Below are 16,911 nucleotides of genomic sequence, written 5' to 3'. Positions count from 1 at the left end.
GGAGACATGCCAGGCCCCATCCCTCCGACGCGCGGGGCTGGGCGGATCAGTGGTGGCGCGGCGCTGGCAGGAGGCTGGCCCAGCCCAGAGCGCCTCACGCTGCCGAGCACCTACCCTGCAAGAGCTCCCAGGGCCCTGGCTCGTGTTCGCGGCGCTGAGCCTGCTCTCCTGTCCCCAGGAACCTCATTGAGCCGGACCAGTGCACGCACAACTTCACCGCCTCCGCATCAACATCTGCCTGAAGAAACGCCACAGCCAGCGCTGGGGGCTGGAAGCCCCGGCTGCACGAGGTCTGCTCCTTGGCGTCCCCTCGCCCCGCCCGCATCTTCCCGTCTCTGATGGGGAGGAACGTGGGTATGGGGCCTGGGAGCTGGGCGGCCTGCTGGCTTGGGGCTATTGGCTTTGGTGCACGGGCCGGCCCGGGGGTGGCCCTGTCGGCTTTGGGGGCGGGGCTGGCTGGAGGGGCCCTGCCAGCTGCGGGGTCGGGCCAGGGTGGTGCGGGCCGGTGGGGCTGGGCTGGGGCGGAGCCGGCTGGGGGCGGGGCTGACGGCTTTGGGGATGTGGGCCGGGGCCCTGCCGCCGGCTTAGGGGCGGGGACAGCCTGGGGATGGGAGCATGAGCTGCTCGGCCCATGCCCACACCGCTGCAACCACAGGCCCACCTGTCCCCTTTAAGGTGCAGTGGTGGTGCGAAGGTTGCCATGCCAACAGGCCCTACCTCTGGATAAGAGCCAGCCGGGCAGTAACCAGCATCCCCTGTCCAGTACGGAGGAGGCTCGGGCAGGGGAGAAGGAGAAGCCCAGAGCAGAGGATGGTGGCCTGAGGGTGTCGTGGCCCGGACGGCCACAGAGCACGTCACCGTGAAGCAGGAACCGCACGTCCCATCGGTGAGCACTTGCACGCTGGCGTGAGCGCCAGATTCACAAGGGCCCAGATGCCAGAGAGATGCGCCAGCTCCTCGCTGCCAGCGCTGGGGCGGGGTCAGCTCGCACCTGCAGACCCTCCCACAGCATCTTCCGCTCTGGGAGAGGCAGCACTTGGCACGGAAAGGAATTGTTCCTGCCTGCAAGGCGCTGTGGGGCGGGGCTGGGCGGTGGCTGTGGGGGAGCCCCCAGCAGGGGGGGCTGTGGGGGCGGGGCAGGGCGCTGGCTGTGGGGGAGCTCCCAGCAGGGGGCGCTGTGGGGGCAGGACAGGGTGCTGGCTCTGGGGGAGGTCCCAGCAGGGGGCGCTGTGGGGGCGGGGCAGGTGCTGGCTGTGGGGAGGTCCCAGCAGGGGCGCTGTGGGGCCGGGCAGGGCGCTGGCTGTGGGAGCTCCAGCAGGGGCGCCAGGGGCCGGGCAGGGCGCTGGCTGTGGGGAGCTCCCAGCAGGGGCGCTGTGGGGCGGGGCAGGGTGCTGGCTGTGGGTGGAGGTCCCAGCAGGGGTGCTGTGGGGCGGGGCAGGGCGCTGGCTGTGGGGGAGCTCCCAGCAGGGGGCGCTGTGGGGACGGGGCAGGGCGCTGGCTGGGGGGGAGCTCCCAGCAGGGGGCGCTGGGGGGACAGGGCAGGGCGCTGGCTGTGGGGGCTCCCAGCAGGGGCGCTGTGGGGCGGGGCAGGGTGCTGGCTCTGGGGGACCTCCCAGCAGGGGCCGCTCGGGGGCCGGGGAACGGCGCGGGCGGTCGGGGGAGGACCCAGCAGGGGCTGCGGTGGCGCCGCGGCAGGGCGCGGGCTGTCGGGGAGGTCCCAGCAGGGGTGCTGTGGGGCCGGGCAGGGCGCTGGCTGTTTCAGGAGCTCCTGCGTCCGGCCTGCCCCAGCCGAGCTCCTTGCAGCGAGAGGCCCCGCCAGGCCTGTCCCTCTCTCTCGGCCCTGGCAGCCTGCCGATGTGCATGGTGCCGCCGATGACTCACAGCCCGGTGAGCAGCGAGCGTGGAGGAGGACGAGGAGGAGGAGGAGAAGAAGGTGTGTCTGCCGGGCTTCACGGGGCTGGTGAATCTGGGGAACACCTGCTTCATGAACAGCGTCATCCAGTCCCTGTCCAACACGCGGGAGCTGCGGGACTATTTCCATGGTGAGCGGGGGGCGGGGGCTGGCCCTGGGGCCGGGGGCAGCGGTGAGGGACACGGCTCACCCTGTCCTGCGTGTCTCCTGCAGATCGCTCCTTCGAGGCGGAGATCAACTACACCAACCCGCTGGGCACGGGGGGGCGCCTGGCCATCGGCTTCGCTGTGCTCCTGCGGGCGCTCTGGAAGGGCACCCACCACGCCTTCCAGCCCTCCAAGCTGAAGGTGAGGAGGGAGCCCCGGGCCGGGCGGGGTCACGTCATCGAGCCGGTTCAGGGGGTGCCCTTTCTGCAGCGGGGGCAGCTTGGCGGCTGAAGGCAGCAGCTGGAGAATGCTGCAAGGCCACACGACAGCCTCGTGTCCGATCAGAGTGAGATGGCTGGGATGCCGGCTAACTGAGAGGGCTCCATCTCTCTTGTGACTGGGGAGTCTCGGCGGTGTTTCAGTGGGGCCCTGCTGGGAACGGTTCTTGGCCCTTCGCTAGTTACCACTTTTTTTGGTGACCTGCAAGACAGATGAAGTTTGCCAATGGCCCGAGAATTGGGGAGTGGTACATAGCGCAGAGGGCAGGTCGGCGCTACAGAGCGATGGGGGTCGCTTGGGAAACGGGCACAAGCAAACGACATGTTGTAATGCAGCTAAATGGAACTGTGGCCATCTGGGAACAGCGTCGGCCACACTCAGAGGCTGGGGGGCTCTATCCCGGGAAACCGCGACTCTGAAAAGGACTTGGGGTCATGGGGGATAATCAGCTTTACATGAGCTCCAGCTGTGATGCCGTGGCCAGTAGAGCTATTGCGATCCTGGCCTGGCCGTGCCCCAGGGAACAGAGTGGGTGAGGGGCTGTTGGCTCCAGCAGCGAAGGGTAACCCAGCCCTGGGGCTGGAGGCTGATGCCAGACAAATTGGGGTGCTAATTGTGGTGGTGCAGGGGGTGGAGGATTCGCCATCCCTGGCCGTGGGTCAGTGGGGAGCGGGGGTTTGCTAACAGTTCTGCTCGAGGGGTTACAGGGGGCAGGTCTCTGCCCTGGGCTGGGCACGGGGCCAGACATGGGGATCCCATGGGTCCTGCCGGCCTGGGGAGCTCAGGAGCCAGGACCGCCCGGCTAGCTGGGGCTGCTGCTGGGCTTTCCCTCTGCCCCTGCACTGGGCTCCTGGGGGAGGCGGCCCCCAGCCCGGGCACAGAACTGGTGCTGGCAGCTCTCGCCAGCCTGGTGGTGCCGAGGGGCCTGCGCCGCGGACCGCCTGCCCGCAGGCAATCGTGGCCAGCAAGGCCAGCCAGTTCACGGGCTGCGCCCAGCACGATGCCCAGGAGTTCATGGCCTTCCTTCTCGACGGCCTGCATGAGGACCTGAACCGCATCCAGAACAAGCCCTACACGGAGACGGTGGACTCGGACGGGCGGCCCGACGAGGTGAGTGCAGCCGCCGGGCAGAGGGTGCTGCCTTGGCCAGCGGGGCCGGGACACTGACCTCTCGCCTCCCCTCAGGTGGTGGCAGAGGAGGCCTGGCAGCGGCACAAGATGAGGAACGACTCCTTCATCGTGGACCTCTTTCAGGGCCAGTACAAGTCCAAGCTGGTGTGCCCGGTGTGCGCCAAGGTAGGGGCCGGAGCCCGGCCAGCAGGCGTCTGTCCGTGGGGCGGTGAGCACAGCCTGCTCGCTGCAGGGTCACCGGGCCAGCCGCGGTGCCTGCTCCCTCAGCCACGCGAGAGCCTGCCCTGCCAGCCGGGGCACCGGGTTCCTTGGCCGTCCCGGGGGCTCATCCATCACTCCTCCTCCCGCCCCAGTGCCCGGTGTCGCCGCTTCCTGCTCCTCTGCTGCTTGCCATCGGAGCCTCCCAGCCCAGGGCCCCGGGGGCTCTGCCTGCTCCTCCGCTGCTTGCCATCGGAGCCTTCCAGCCCAGAGCCCCCGGGGGCTCTGCCTGCTCCCCTGCTGCTTGCCATCGGAGCCTCCCAGCCCAGGGCCCCGGCTCTGCCCCGGGGGCTCTGCCTGCTCCTCTGCTGCTTGCCATCGGAGCCTCCCAGCCCAGGGCCCCGGGGGCTCTGCCTGCTCCCCTGCTGCTTGCCATCGGAGCCTCCCAGCCCAGGGCCCCGGCTCTGCCCCGGGGGCTCTGCCTGCTCCTCTGCTGCTTGCCATCGGAGCCTCCCAGCCCAGGGCCCCGGGGGCTCTGCCTGCTCCTCTGCTGCTTGCCATCGGAGCCTTCCAGCCCAGAGCCCCCGGGGGCTCTGCCTGCTCCCCTGCTGCTTGCCATCGGAGCCTCCCAGCCCAGGGCCCCGGGGGGTCGGGCTGCTCCTCCGCTGCTTGCCATCAGAGCCTCCCAGCCCAGAGCCCCGGCTCTGCCCCGGGGGCTCTGCCTGCTCCTCCGCTGCTTGCCATCGGAGCCTCCCAGCCCAGGGCCCCGGGGGCTCTGCCTGCTCCTCCGCTGCTGGCCAGCGGAGCCACCCAGCCCAGTGCCCCGGCTCGGCCCCGGGGTCTCGGCCTGCTCCTCCGCTGCTTGCCATCGGAGCCTCCCAGCCCAGGGCCCCGGCTCTGCCCCGGGGTCTCTGCCTGCTCCTCTGCTACTTGCCATCGGAGCCTTCCAGCCCAGGGCCCCGGGGGCTCTGCCTGCTCCTCCGCTGCTTGCCATCAGAGCCTTCCAGCCCAGGGCCCCGGCTCTGCCCCGAGGGCTCTGCCTGCTCCTCTGCTGCTTGCCATCGGCGCCTCCCAGCCCAGGGCCCCGGCTCTGCCCCGAGGGCTCTGCCTGCTCCCCTGCTGCTTGCCATCGGAGCCTTCCAGCCCAGGGCCCCGGGGGCTCTGCCTGCTCCTCCGCGACTTGCCATCGGAGCCTCCCAGCCCAGGGCCCCGGCTCTGCCCTGAGGGCTCTGCCTGCTCCCCTGCTGCTTGCCATCGGAGCCTTCCAGCCCAGAGCCCCGAGGGCTCTGCTCTGCCCCGGCTGACTGTTCTGCCCTGTGCACTGCAGGTATCCATCACGTTTGACCCCTTCCTCTACCTGCCGGTGCCCCTGCCCCAGAAGCAGAAGGTGCTGACTGTCTATTACTTTGCGAAGGAGCCGCACAAGAAACCCGTCAAGGTAAGCAGCTCTCCTGCCACGTGCTTCGCTCCTGGCCGGCTGGGGCTCTCCCGGGAGCCCACCCTTAACCGAGGCGCCGCGGCTCCCGGCTGGGCTCATGGGAGGGAGGCGAGCGGGGCCGGGCGTGGCCTGGCTGACAGCCCTCTCTCCACGGCAGTTCCTCGTCAGCATCAGCAAGGAGAACTCCAGCGCTGCAGAGGTGCTGGACTCGGTCGCCCACAGCGTGCGTGTGAAGCCAGAGAACCTGCGCCTGGCAGAGGTGAGCGCAGCGGGGCGGGCTCAGCCTCGGTAGGCCTTGGTCTGTCCAGTGCCCTGCCCTGCCGAGCTTTGGGGCTGCCCCCGGTGCCTACGGCCAGGTGTGCTGAGCCTGGCGGCGTGGCCGTGGGAGCGCAGAGCTCTCTGCGTGCTCGGGAGCCAGGCCTTCCCCTCCCGGGGCACCCATATGCCAGCAGGTGGGCCAGGCAGCCTGCGGACAGAGCCTCACTCCCTTGCTCCCCGGCAGGTGATCAAGAACCGCTTCCACCGCATGTTCCTGCCGTCCCAGTCGCTGGACACGGTCTCCCCCGCAGACCTGCTCCTGTGCTTCGAGGTGCTGTCCCCAGAGCTGGCCAAGGAGCGGGTGGTGGTGCTGCAGGTCCAGCAGGTATGCAGGCTGGGGGAGGCCTGGGCGACTGGTCCCTTCTGCCACAGGCAGCTCTGGGCAGCGCCAGCTGGGAGGGCAAGGCCAATGCCAGCTGCCCTACTAAAGGGATCACTTGCCCAGCAGATGGGACGTGCTGGCACCTTGCTGTGAGCCCGAGGGCTGCTCCCCACGCAGCACCCCCGCTTCTCAAGTGCAGCCGCCAGCGGCCTTTCTCCTGGGCAGCGATGGGGGGAGGGGCAGCAAGCAGCAGCCCGTCCCCGTTGCTGAGGCTGCCAGCCGGGGTTGGTGTCCTGTGCAGCCTCTGAGCAGAGAGGGGCAAGGTGAGCTCTCCCCCACCTTCTGTGGGCCCAGGGCTTCATCTGTCCAGGGGCTTGCGTGACATGCAAGTATCCCATTGGTAAGCTCACGTCAGAGCTGGGGGACAGCCGGCCACCTCTTACCAAAACGGCAAAAGAGACAACAGAAAAGATGAGAACGTGCCAAACCCCGTTTGTGTTTCTGTTCTGTTCCGGTCCAGTAAGAGTAGAGACACTGTCGATTGAGTCCGCGAGAGCCCTGCCAGAACTGACTTGCCGTGACTCAGACACGTAGCTGTGCATAGTGATTGTTTTCCTAAAGTTTATGAAGTGTCAGTGCAGCCCCCAGTAAAGTTGGTAGCCGCACTCTGAGGCCACCGAAAGCTGTCGTGAGAAGCCCTGCACTACACCTCCCAGTTCGTGATTCCCCAGGGGCGGGCGGGGGCCGCAGGGTATGCTGGGACCTGTCACCTCCCTGGCCCACACGCCGTGGTGATGGTGCTGCAAGGATCCTGCCCTGCGTGCCAGCACGCCGCTGGGTAACCTTCTCCCTCAGCGTCCCCAGGTGCCCAGCGTCCCCATCAGCAAGTGCGCGGCCTGCCAGAAGACGCAGCAGGCAGAGGACGAGAAGCTGAAGCGCTGCACTAGGTGCTACCGAGTGGGCTACTGCAACGTGTGAGTTGGCACATGCGGGCGGGGGAGGGGCCGGCGCTGGCTTTGCGGGGGTCAGTGCCCTCGATACTCAGTGTTCTGTGTGTTCCAGGGTGTGTCAGAAAACGCACTGGCCAGATCACAAAGCCCTGTGCCGCCCGAGAACATCGGCTTCCTTCCTCATCAGCGTGCCGGAGTCGCGCCTCACCTACTCCCGCCTGGCCCAGCTCCTGGAGGGCTACGCAAGGTAAGGGTCCCCGCACCGCCGCCTCTGCACCAGGGTCACGGGCCATGCTGCCAGGCCGCTGAGAGCTGTGGGAGGAGGGGCAGCCTCCGAGGCGCGGGACCCAGCGGCCTGGCCCGCTGCCCCCATCGACGCCTCCGGCTGACAGAATTCCGCTCGAGGGGCTCTCTGCGCTCGCGGAGGGGGGCTCCGGCACCTTCCAGGGCGTGGCCTGGGCGTGTACTCTTCTGGGCTCTGCAGCTCTGTTCGCAGCCCCCCGGCTCTGACGGCTCTTCCCTCCCGCAAGGTACTCGGTCAGCGTGTTCCAGCCTCCTTCCAGCTGGGCCCGCAGCCCCTGCTCCCGAAGCTGGACCTGCCTGCGAGGAGTAGCTGTGGGGCTGCCCCCCCAGCCCCAGAGGCGGGGGATGCAGACAGGGCCCCTCACCGGCAGGAGCCCCAGCTATCCACCCCGGAGCTGCACCCGGAGCTGGGGGAGGCCAGCGCAGTGCCCAGGAGTTCCGCGCTCAGCTCGGACTCGGGCTGCTCTGAGCACTCCCTGGAGGCGCAGGGCGAGGGCTGCTGGGCGAAGGAGCCGTCCTACGAGCGAGGCCCCAAGCCTGAAGGTAGGAGCCCCAGGGCTGCTCGGTGTCCCCAGCCCCACTGCCTTCCTGGCGCAGGCCAGCACAACCCCGCCAGCCCCTCCGGTGCCCGGGCTCGCCAGCTCCTTGCGAGGGGATGCCCCAGGCAGCCCCAGGGATGGCAGCCCTTCCTGCTGCCCAGGGCACTCATAGGGCAGCACTGCCAGCAGAGCCCCTCGCCTTCCCATCCCACTGCTCTGACCTGCTGGAGGAGGCCGTCCCAGCCAGCTGGCACTCGACCCTGCCGCAGGACCACGGGGAGGCAAAGGGAAACGCCTCCTAGCCCAGCTCCCTGTCCCCGGCTGCTGCGGGCAGCTCCTGGCCCACCAGGAACGGGGTGATGATCTACCCTGGCGGAGGGAGCGCTTGGTACCCACAGTGCCCCGGGCAGCAGAACTGTTCCTCTCTGGAAGTGCCCCATGTGCCCGCAGAGGAGAGGCTCCTGCAGCACGGGGCCCTGCCTGAGCACTCCTGAGCGGCTGCCTTTGCCTGTCCCCAGCTGCCGTCCCCGGATACCAGCATGCGCCCGATGTGCTCAGTGCTCACGCCACCCAGTTCTACATCAACACGATCGACGGAGCCAGCCGAGAGCACAAGCTGGAGGAGAAAGGTGAGCCCGGCCCGCCCCACCCTTGGGGCCCCGCAGTTCTGCTTGCCTGGCAACCTCCCCGGAGGTGCCCTCACCGCTGCCTGCCCGGGCAGTGCGCTCCTTGAGCACCCAGCGCAGGCGGGGCCGGAGCTCTCCTCCGCAGGGCAGAGCTCAGCACCCATGCACGGGGGAGGAAACGCAGAGCCGCAGCCCAGACGCCTTGGTTCTTCTCCCGGCCGGCGCACACGCTGCAGGTCCTGAGGCTGAGCAGATTTCCATCTGCACCCCGTGGCACCTGGGTCCTGGGCACAGCCACACTGCATGACTTTGATTGGGAGCCCCAGGTGGGCTGGCCACTCCTCCCTTCCCCGGGGCAGCAGCAGGGAGGGGAATGGCAGCCCTGCCTGGCAGCCATTGGTTGCTAGTTTCCAGCCAGCAGGAGGAGAGCCTGATGCTAGGGCAGCTCTCCCCCTTCCCCGCCACTGGTTGGGCCCTGGGGTGTGTGTTGGGGGTGGGGGGGCTGGCGTCTGAGCCCCTGGCCGGGTGCAGTGGGGGGCGGCCCGGGGGGCTGGCGCCTGAGCCCCTGGGGTGGGGGCAGTCGGGGCTGGCGCCTGAGCCCTGGGGTGGGGGCAGGGGCGGCCCGGGGCTGGCGCCTGAGCCCTGGGGCGGGGCTGGCGCCTGAGCCCTGGCCGGAGCAGTGGGGCGGCCCGGGGCTGGCGCCTGAGCCCTGGCTGGGAGCAGTGGGGCGGCCCGGGGGGCGGGCGTCTGAGCCCCTGGCTGGGAGCAGTGGGGGCTGGCCTGGGGCGGCTGGCGTCTGAGCCCCTGGCCGGGAGCAGTGGGGCGGCCCGGGGCTGGCGCCTGAGCCCTGGCTGGGAGCAGTGGGGCGGCCCGGGGGGCTGGCGTCTGAGCCCCTGGGGTGGGGGCTGGCGCCTGAGCCCTGGCTGGGAGCAGTGGGGCGGCCCGGGCTGGCGTCTGAGCCCCTGGCCGGGAGCAGTGGGGCGGCCCGGGGCTGGCGTCTGAGCCCCTGGCTGGGAGCAGTGGGGGCTGGCCTGGGGCGGCTGGCATCTGAGCCCCTGGGGCGGGGGGCTGGTGTCTGAGCCCTGGGGCGGGGCTGGCGCCTGAGCCCTGGCTGGGAGCAGTGGGGCGGCCCGGGGCTGGCGCCTGAGCCCCTGGGGCGGGGCTGGCGCCTGAGCCTGGCTGGGAGCAGTGGGGCGGCCCGGGCTGGCGCCTGAGCCCTGGCTGGGAGCAGTGGGGGCTGGCCTGGGGGGGCTGGCGTCTGAGCCCCTGGCTGGGAGCAGTGGGGGCTTGCCTGGGGCGGCTGGTGTCTGAGCCCCTGGGGCGGGGGGCTGGCGTCTGAGCCCCTGGGGCGGGGGGCTGGCGTCTGAGCCCCTGGGGCGGGGGCTGGCGTCTGAGCCCCTGGGGCGGGGGGCTGGCGTCTGAGCCCCTGGCCATTGCAGGCGATGCCCCGCTGGAGCTGACGGACGACTGCTCCCTGGCCCTGGTGTGGCAGAACAACGAGCGCCTGAAGGAGTTTGTGCTGGTGGAGTCCAAGGAGCTGGAGTGTGGAGGACCCGGCTCGCCAGCGAGGCGGCCAGGGCCGGCCACTTCACGCCAGGCCAGTGCCTCAAGCTCTTCACTGCCGGAAGTGCTGGCGCCCGAGGAAGCGTGGTGAGGAGGGGCCGGCTCTGCGCTGGGGTCCCTGCCTGCCCTGGGCTGGGGGAGGCTGGTGACGGGCTCTGGCCCTGGGCCTGGGCCTGGGAGGGGGCAGTGACTCCACATGCTGTGGGGCTGTACTGCTCCGCCCCAGGCCTGCCCCTGGCTGTGCCACCCTTCGCTCACCGCTCCGGGGCGGAGCCCCGCCATGGGCTCTCGGGAGGGGCAGGGGAGCCCAGCTGCAGCCTAACCGGCCCTGCCCCCAGGTACTGCCCCAAGTGCAAGCAGCATCGCGAGGCCTCCAAGCAGCTCATGCTCTGGCGCCTGCCCAACGTGCTCATCATCCAGCCTGCCGCTTCTCCTTCCGCAGCTTCATCTGGAGGGACAAGATCAACGATATGGTGGACTTCCCGGTCCGGTGAGCCTCTGGCCCCGGCACCGAGCCCGGCAGGCTTGGGGCTGCTGAGGGGGCGACCAGGCCAGCGGCAGGAGCGGCCTCATGGTTGCCTGCCTCCCCAGGAGCGTTGAGGCTTGGGCGGGGAGCCGAGGTGGGTGGGAGCCGAGGTGGGGCCGGGCCGAGCTGAGGTGGGGCCGGGCCGGGAGCCGAGGTGGGGCCGAGGTGGGGGCTGGGCCAGGGCCGGGCCGGGGGGGTGGGAGCCGAGGTGGGGCTGGGCCGGGCCGCCCGGGTGGTGGGAGCCGAGGTGGGGCTGGGCCGGGCCGGGCCGGGCCGGAAGCCGAGGTGGGGCTGGGCCGGGCCGGGCCGGGCCGGGAGCCGAGGTGGGGCTGGGCCGGGCCGGGCCGGGCCGGGAGCCGAGGTGGGGCTGGGCCGGGCCGGGCCGGGGGTGGAGCGAGGTGGGGCTGGGCCAGGGCCGGGCCGGGAGCCGAGGTGGGGCTGGGCCAGGCCAGGCCGGGGTGGAGCGAGGTGGGCTGGCCGGGCCGGGCCGGGGGTGGGAGCGAGGTGGGGCTGGGCCGGGGCCGGGCCGGGGGTGGGAGCGAGGTGGGGCTGGGCCAGGGCCGGGCCGGGGGTGGAGCCGAGGTGGGGCAGGCCGGGCCGGGCCGGGGTGGGAGCCGAGGTGGGGCTGGGCCGGTGGGAGCCTAGGTGGGGCAGGCCGGGCCGGGCCGCGGGTGGGAGCCGAGGTGGGGCAGGCCGGGGTGGGAGCGAGGTGGGGCAGGCCGGGCTGGGCGCCGAGGTGGGCTGGGCCTGGGCCAGGCCAGGCCGGGCCGGGGGTGGGAGCGAGGTGGGGCTGGGCCGCCAGGCCGGGAGCCGAGGTGGGGCAGGCCGGGGGTGGGAGCGAGGTGGGGCTGGGCCAGGGCCGGGCCGGGGGTGGGAGCCGAGGTGGGGCTGGGCCGGGCGGAGCCGAGGTGGGGCAGGCCGGGCCGGGCCGGGCTCATGGTTCTCGTCCCCAGGAGCCTGGACTTGAGCAAGTTCTGCATTGGGCAGAAGGAGGAGCAGCAGCAGCCCATGTACGACCTGTATGCGGTGATCAATCACTACGGCGGGATGATCGGCGGGCACTACACGGCCTACGCCCGGCTGCCCAGCGACAAGACCAGCCAGCGCAGCGACGTGGGTGAGGAGCCAGGCTGGGCCGCGCCCTGCCCAGGCGGGGGCTGGGCAGGCCGCACGCTGACCCCGCTCTCCTCTCCCCGCAGGCTGGCGGCTCTTTGACGACAGCACGGTGACCACAGTGGACGAGAGCCAGGTGGTGACGAGATACGCGTACGTCCTCTTCTACCGCCGGCGGAACTCCCCCGTGGGGCGCCCCCCGGAGCACCGGCCAGACATGGCTGCCGCCGCCGAGCCAGCCGCCGGCCAGGTGAGAGCTGCGGTACCTGTGCGGGTCGCCTGCCAGCCGCTCGCCCATCGGGGGGCTTTGAGGGAGAAGGGGGGGTGCGGCCCCAGGCTGGGGCCGGCACCATGTGAGAGGAGCTGGGGAGCCCAAGGGGCGGGGCAGAGCGCGGCAGGCGAGGGGGCAGCAGGGCCCTTCCATCCTCGGAGCTGCACTGCGGGGAGCCCAGAAGGCCCCTGTGAGAGTTACGGAGCCTGAATCCCTGGTGACCCCAGTGAGGGGGTCGCCTTGAGTGAGCAGCTGGGATGCCGAGGTGGCAGCCAGCTGTGGAGCGGGCTCAGCCGCCAGCGCAGGGGAGACGGGCAGCCGGTGCTGCGGCTCCTGGTGTGAGCAGCAGGAGGCCTGGCCCCAGGTTCCCCTTCCTGGCCTGTGCACCGCTGCCCGGAGACCCGCCGCCCTGCGCCGCTTCTGTCCGTGCCAGGAGATGGCGCCACTCAGCCAGGCTGCTGGCCACTTGCTGCCCCCCTGCCCGGCATGGGCTCGGAGGGGCGCTTCCCAGATACTGGCTTGGCTTGGCGCCTGGCACACCCCGTGCCAGGCTGGCTCCTCGCCCAGCTCCTCGCGTGGGGCTCAGCGCTCGTGGTCGGGGCCTGGAGCGGCTGCTGCAGGTGGGAGCCCGGCTGGCTGCGTGGCTCCTGCCCCGGAGCACCGAGGGCCCTGTACTGAGCAGGCCCAGATCTGTGGGCACAGCAGCGGCTAAGGAGAGGAACTCACCCAGTCTCTGCGGATCAGCGACGGCCAGGGAAGCTCTCGCCAGCTGGAGGCAGGGCAGGGGAGCAGTGCGAGGTGCCCGCTGGGGCGGCGTGCAGGGGATCCCCAGCACCTCCTCTCACGGCTGCCTGCAGCGTGCGGCTGCTCGGATTCCCATCTGCAAGCAGCAGGAGGCGCCAGGCTGCTCCCCCAGGTCACCGCCGCCATCCTGGGCACTCAGTGCCCACCTGTAGAAACTGAACTGTGACTGGCTGCTCCAAGCTCTTCTGTGGCTGCAATTGGCCATCCCTAGGAATAATCCTCCTGTGATTGGCGGTCGTCTGACTGATTCTCTCGGTTCCCACCTGCAAAAGCTGGGCTCTGACTGGCTGTCGTCTGATCCTCTTGCATTTGGTGATTGGCGGGCGCCTGTGCCCCGCGCTCCTGGAGCCGCTGGTCTAGGATTACTGAGTCACTGCTGGGCGCTGGGAGATGCCATCCTGCAAAGCAGCCTCGACTGGCCGCCTGCCTGGCTCCTTGGCTCACCCCGAGCCCACTGAGACACTGACCCTGCGTAGTGCCTGTCTGCCTGCAGCTGGAGCCCAGGGAGGGGAGACGGCACGGGGCCCGCTGGCTGCCTGGATCACAGGCTGCGAGTGCTGGTGGCCGGGGCGGGGCTGGCTGGCCGCCAGTGGCCAAGCTGCGCCCGTGGGGATGCCGAGATGGGTTGCTTGGTGTGCTCTCCTGGTGCTGACGCAGGTTTCCACATCGCAGGCTTCTCTGATCTGGCAGGAACTGGAGGCCGAAGAGGATGAGGAGCCCGAGGCTCACAGGAGGCATGCCAGGACGCCCTGCCGCCCCGTGGCCAGAAGGCAAGCCAGGCCGCCCGGCAGCACGCGGACGAAGGCTGCCTCCGATACGTTGTGCTGGGCACCATGGCAGCCATGGTGGCACTCTTCCTCAATCTCTTCTACCCCCTCCTCTCCCAGAGCCGCTGGAGAGAGGCGCGGGGAGGGCAGCCCTGACCAGTTCCAGCCGCCCTGGCGAGGGCTGCTCTGTGCCAAGGGCATTGGGACACCTCGCCAGGTAGGTGCTGGAGTGAGCCCTGCTGCCGTGATGCCCACCATGGAGACCTCGCCGGGCAGCCTTCCTTGCAGGGTCCCGCTCTGCAGCGTACGCGGCCAGGCTCCGTCCGGCTCCTGGGGAGCGGGGACTCTCCAGGCTGCTCTGCCCGCCGGCCGGGCCGCTCCGCAGCATGTGCTCCGGGGTGCTAGCAGCCGGAACGGCAGACCAGCGGAGCGCAGCTGGGCCTGCAGCGTGCTCCTAGCCTGGGAGGTCGGATCACTGCTGGTGCTGCCGGCCCCAGGGATGGCCAAGCAGTAGTGAGGCTGGGACTGGTGCAGAGCGATCTCCCGCTGAGCCTAGCGCTCCCTTGTGCTAGCCGTGGGCTCTGCTCCTGGCGTGCTGGGGTGCCCGTGGCTCCAGGCGTGGTGCTGCCCGGAGATGGCTGGCCTCAGGGCCCGTCACACACAGAGTTGTTTGGGCTCATGCCCGCTGGACTTGGCTGCCTCCCTGACGATTGGCCTGCTGGCTGCGGCCTTGTGACTAATAGTCCCCAGTGTGCAGCAGGTCTGCCTGCTCTGCCCCCGTGTGGTGTGCCGGCCGGGAGTCCAACGGCCTGGGTGGGCTGAGCATCGGCCACGGTCCAGTCTCCCTGCCCTGCCTGGGGAAAGCCCGCCTGGCGCTGGGCCCAGGGAGACAAGTTCCTGCCAGGACGGCAGCAAAGGGCCCTCCGTTGTGTACTGTATGGACCATCTGAATAAAGCCGGGCTGTCCCAGCCGTGCGGTGCCCGTCTCCTTTCTCTGCAGCAGGGAATGACTCGCCAGGGGCCGAGGGAACTGGCACTAGACCCCCATCTCTGCCGTAGTCGCGCCACCGCGTGCTGCACTCTGCTCAGCCGTCCTTGGGCTGCTCCTCACGCCTGTGCTGCTGCCCAGCCTGCGGGCCTGAGAGCTGCATGGCAGAGCCAGCCCACCCCACGCTGCAGCTCCGCTGAGAACAGGGCCTGCCAAGCGCCAGGGCAGGTGGGGAACTGGGGCTCCGAGCAGGCGTGCGCTGGGCTGGGCTGGGCTGGGCTGGGGGGGAGAGGAGCCCTGCTCACGCTGCAGAGGGACGTGGGCTGAGCTAGGAGGAGTCTGATGTGCAGAGTGGCGCTGTGGGGTGCCCGGGGGCGGGTCGCTCAGCGTGGCTCGGGGTGCATGGCGTTCTGTCCGGATTTGTGCGCTGCGCCCCTGCCCGATGCAGCCCAGGCCAGTAGTCTGGTGTACGGCAGGCGATGGCAAAGACCTGGCTGTCCCACACCTGCGAATGCAGCGCTGCATGCGGCTGCGCTGGCGGGGGTGGGCAAGCCCTGGAGCGAGGCAGGGGCACAGCAGGCCCTGGCCTGGGCCGTGCCGTGCCCGTGGCACTTGGCTGGCTTCGCAGGGCCGGGGCTTTGCCTTCAGCACTCTTGGCAGCACAGACACAACGCGGGCGCCTGGCGGCGTCTGCTGCTTGGGGCCTTGGCACACGGCTCGAGGGCTGACCCTTGGCTGGAGTCAGTGAGGGAGACCCCCGCCAGCCGAGGAAGGGGGGTCTGGCTTCCGGCCCAGTGCTGAGCCATGGCTCCTCTGTCCTCACGAGGAGGAAGAGTCTCCGCCCTGGCACCCGCCCCTCTGGGTCTTGGGCCTGGTCAGTTCAAGTTCCAGGGACCTGCCATGGGGGCAAGGGGCAGCTCTGGGTCAGTAGGAGCTGTAGGGTCTTGCTCTTGGCCTGTGGTTTTGGCTTATCCTCACCCAGCTCCGTTAGAAAAGAAAGGGAGGGTCCCGCAAGCTAGGGCCAGGCGGCCCTGCGGCAGGGAAATCGGTGCTGGCACGCCGGGGGGTCCTGGGCGCCGCCCCCGTGGCTCCGTGCGCGGCCGTGGCTGGCAAGCCGAGGAGCAGGCCGCACAGCGCGCGCCGTGGGGTCCTGGCGCTGCCCGTGGCTCGCGGCGCGCCGGGCAGCCGAGGAGCAGGCCGCACAGCGCGCCGTGGGGTCCTGGGCGCCGCCCGTGGCTCCATGCGCGCCGGTGAGCGGGCTGGAGAGCGCGCGTGCGCCGTGGGGTCCTGGGCACCGCCCCAGTGGCGCCATGCGTGGCCGTGGCCGACAAGCCGAGGAGTGGGCCGGAGAGTGCGTGCACGCCGTGGGGCCCTGGGCACCGCCCCAGTGGCGCCATGCGTGGCCGTGGCCGACAAGCCGAGGAGTGGGCCGGAGAGTGCGTGCACGCCGTGGGGTCCTGGGCGCCGCCCCCGTGGCTCCGTGCGTGGCCGTGGCCAGCAAGCCGAGGAGTGGGCCGGAGAGCGCGCGCGTACTGTGGGGCCCTGGGTGCCGCCCGCGTGGCTCCGTGCGTGGCCGGCAAGCCGAGGAGTGGGCCGGAGAGCGTGGGTGCCCCGTGGGGCCCTGGGCGCTGCCCGCGTGGCTCCGTGCGCGGCCGCAGCCAGCCAAGGGCGTGAGGTCCTGGAGCCCCCATCACACAGTTCAGCAGGGCCTAGCATGCTGCTTCCCCCCATGCCCGAGCCTGGCAAGGAAGCAGCTGCCCCATGTCCAGTCAATGCAGATCCTGCCCCTCCCTTGGGGGTCTCACGAGGCAGGCCATGGGGATGGGATCCTGGCTCCTCCTGTGCTCTTTCCTTGGCACTGGCCGAGCTCCTGTGGGGATGTCACGGCAGGCTGGAGAAACCCACATGCAGGCAGGAGCCTCCCGGGAATCGCCCTGAAGAAGCACAAGGGGACGCGGCCCCAGCGGGGTGCTCTGGATCACAGGGGGCAGCCGTGTCTCCGAGTCCAAGGCCATAAGGGACCACTGTGACCATCTCGTCCGATCGCCGAGAGCAGATCCTTGAGGGAAACGTCCAGGCTTCAGTGCTGAAGTTCCAGGGATGGAGAATCCACCATGACCCCTGGGAAACTGTCCCAACGGTTACTTCCCCTCCCTTGTTTCCCGTCGGACTTTGTCTATCTTGAACTTCCAGCCACAGGATCGTGTTAGACTGAAGAGCCCGTGTTCCCCATGTCGGCTCGGCTCGTGGGGGAGCTAACCAGATCGAGCCGCTCGGCTCCCTCGCTGCAGGGCAGGTTTCTAACCCTCCCGGCTCTGCTCTGAGCCCTCTGCAATTTATCAACGTCCGCCTGGCGTTGTGCGCACCGGAGCTGGACCCAGGATTCCCGCAGCAGTCGCACCAGTGCCAGATACCGAGGCAAAATCACCTCTCTGCTCCTCCTCCAGATTCCCTCTTTATACATCCCAGGGTCCTACATTAGCCCATTTGGCCACAGCATCCTATTTAGAGCTTATGCTCAGTGATTGTCCATCCTTTTCAGAGGCCTGTTCCCAGCATCGAGCCCCTCGGCCTGCCCGTACAGCCAACGCGCTCTGTTCCTGGATGGATACACTTACCTGGCGCTGGAGTCAAATGGAGATTGTTTGGTTGAGCCCAGTTTGCTCTGTATCACTGACCTGTTCCCATCTGCAGACTTCCAGTGGTTTTGTTTTCTT

The 16,911-nt window shown here is 70.1% G+C and overlaps 1 pseudogene; it reads left to right on the top strand.

The window, feature by feature from the left end:
- Positions 1–16,911, top strand: part of LOC120394860 — a 32,744-nt pseudogene that overhangs the window by 12,498 nt on the left and 3,335 nt on the right.

The sequence above is a fragment of the Mauremys reevesii genome, unplaced genomic scaffold (assembly GCF_016161935.1).
Source record: "Mauremys reevesii isolate NIE-2019 unplaced genomic scaffold, ASM1616193v1 Contig80, whole genome shotgun sequence".
Classification (NCBI taxonomy): domain Eukaryota; kingdom Metazoa; phylum Chordata; order Testudines; family Geoemydidae; genus Mauremys; species Mauremys reevesii.
The sequence above is the reverse complement of the archived record's forward strand: the minus strand, read 5'-3'. Positions and strand labels throughout refer to the sequence as shown.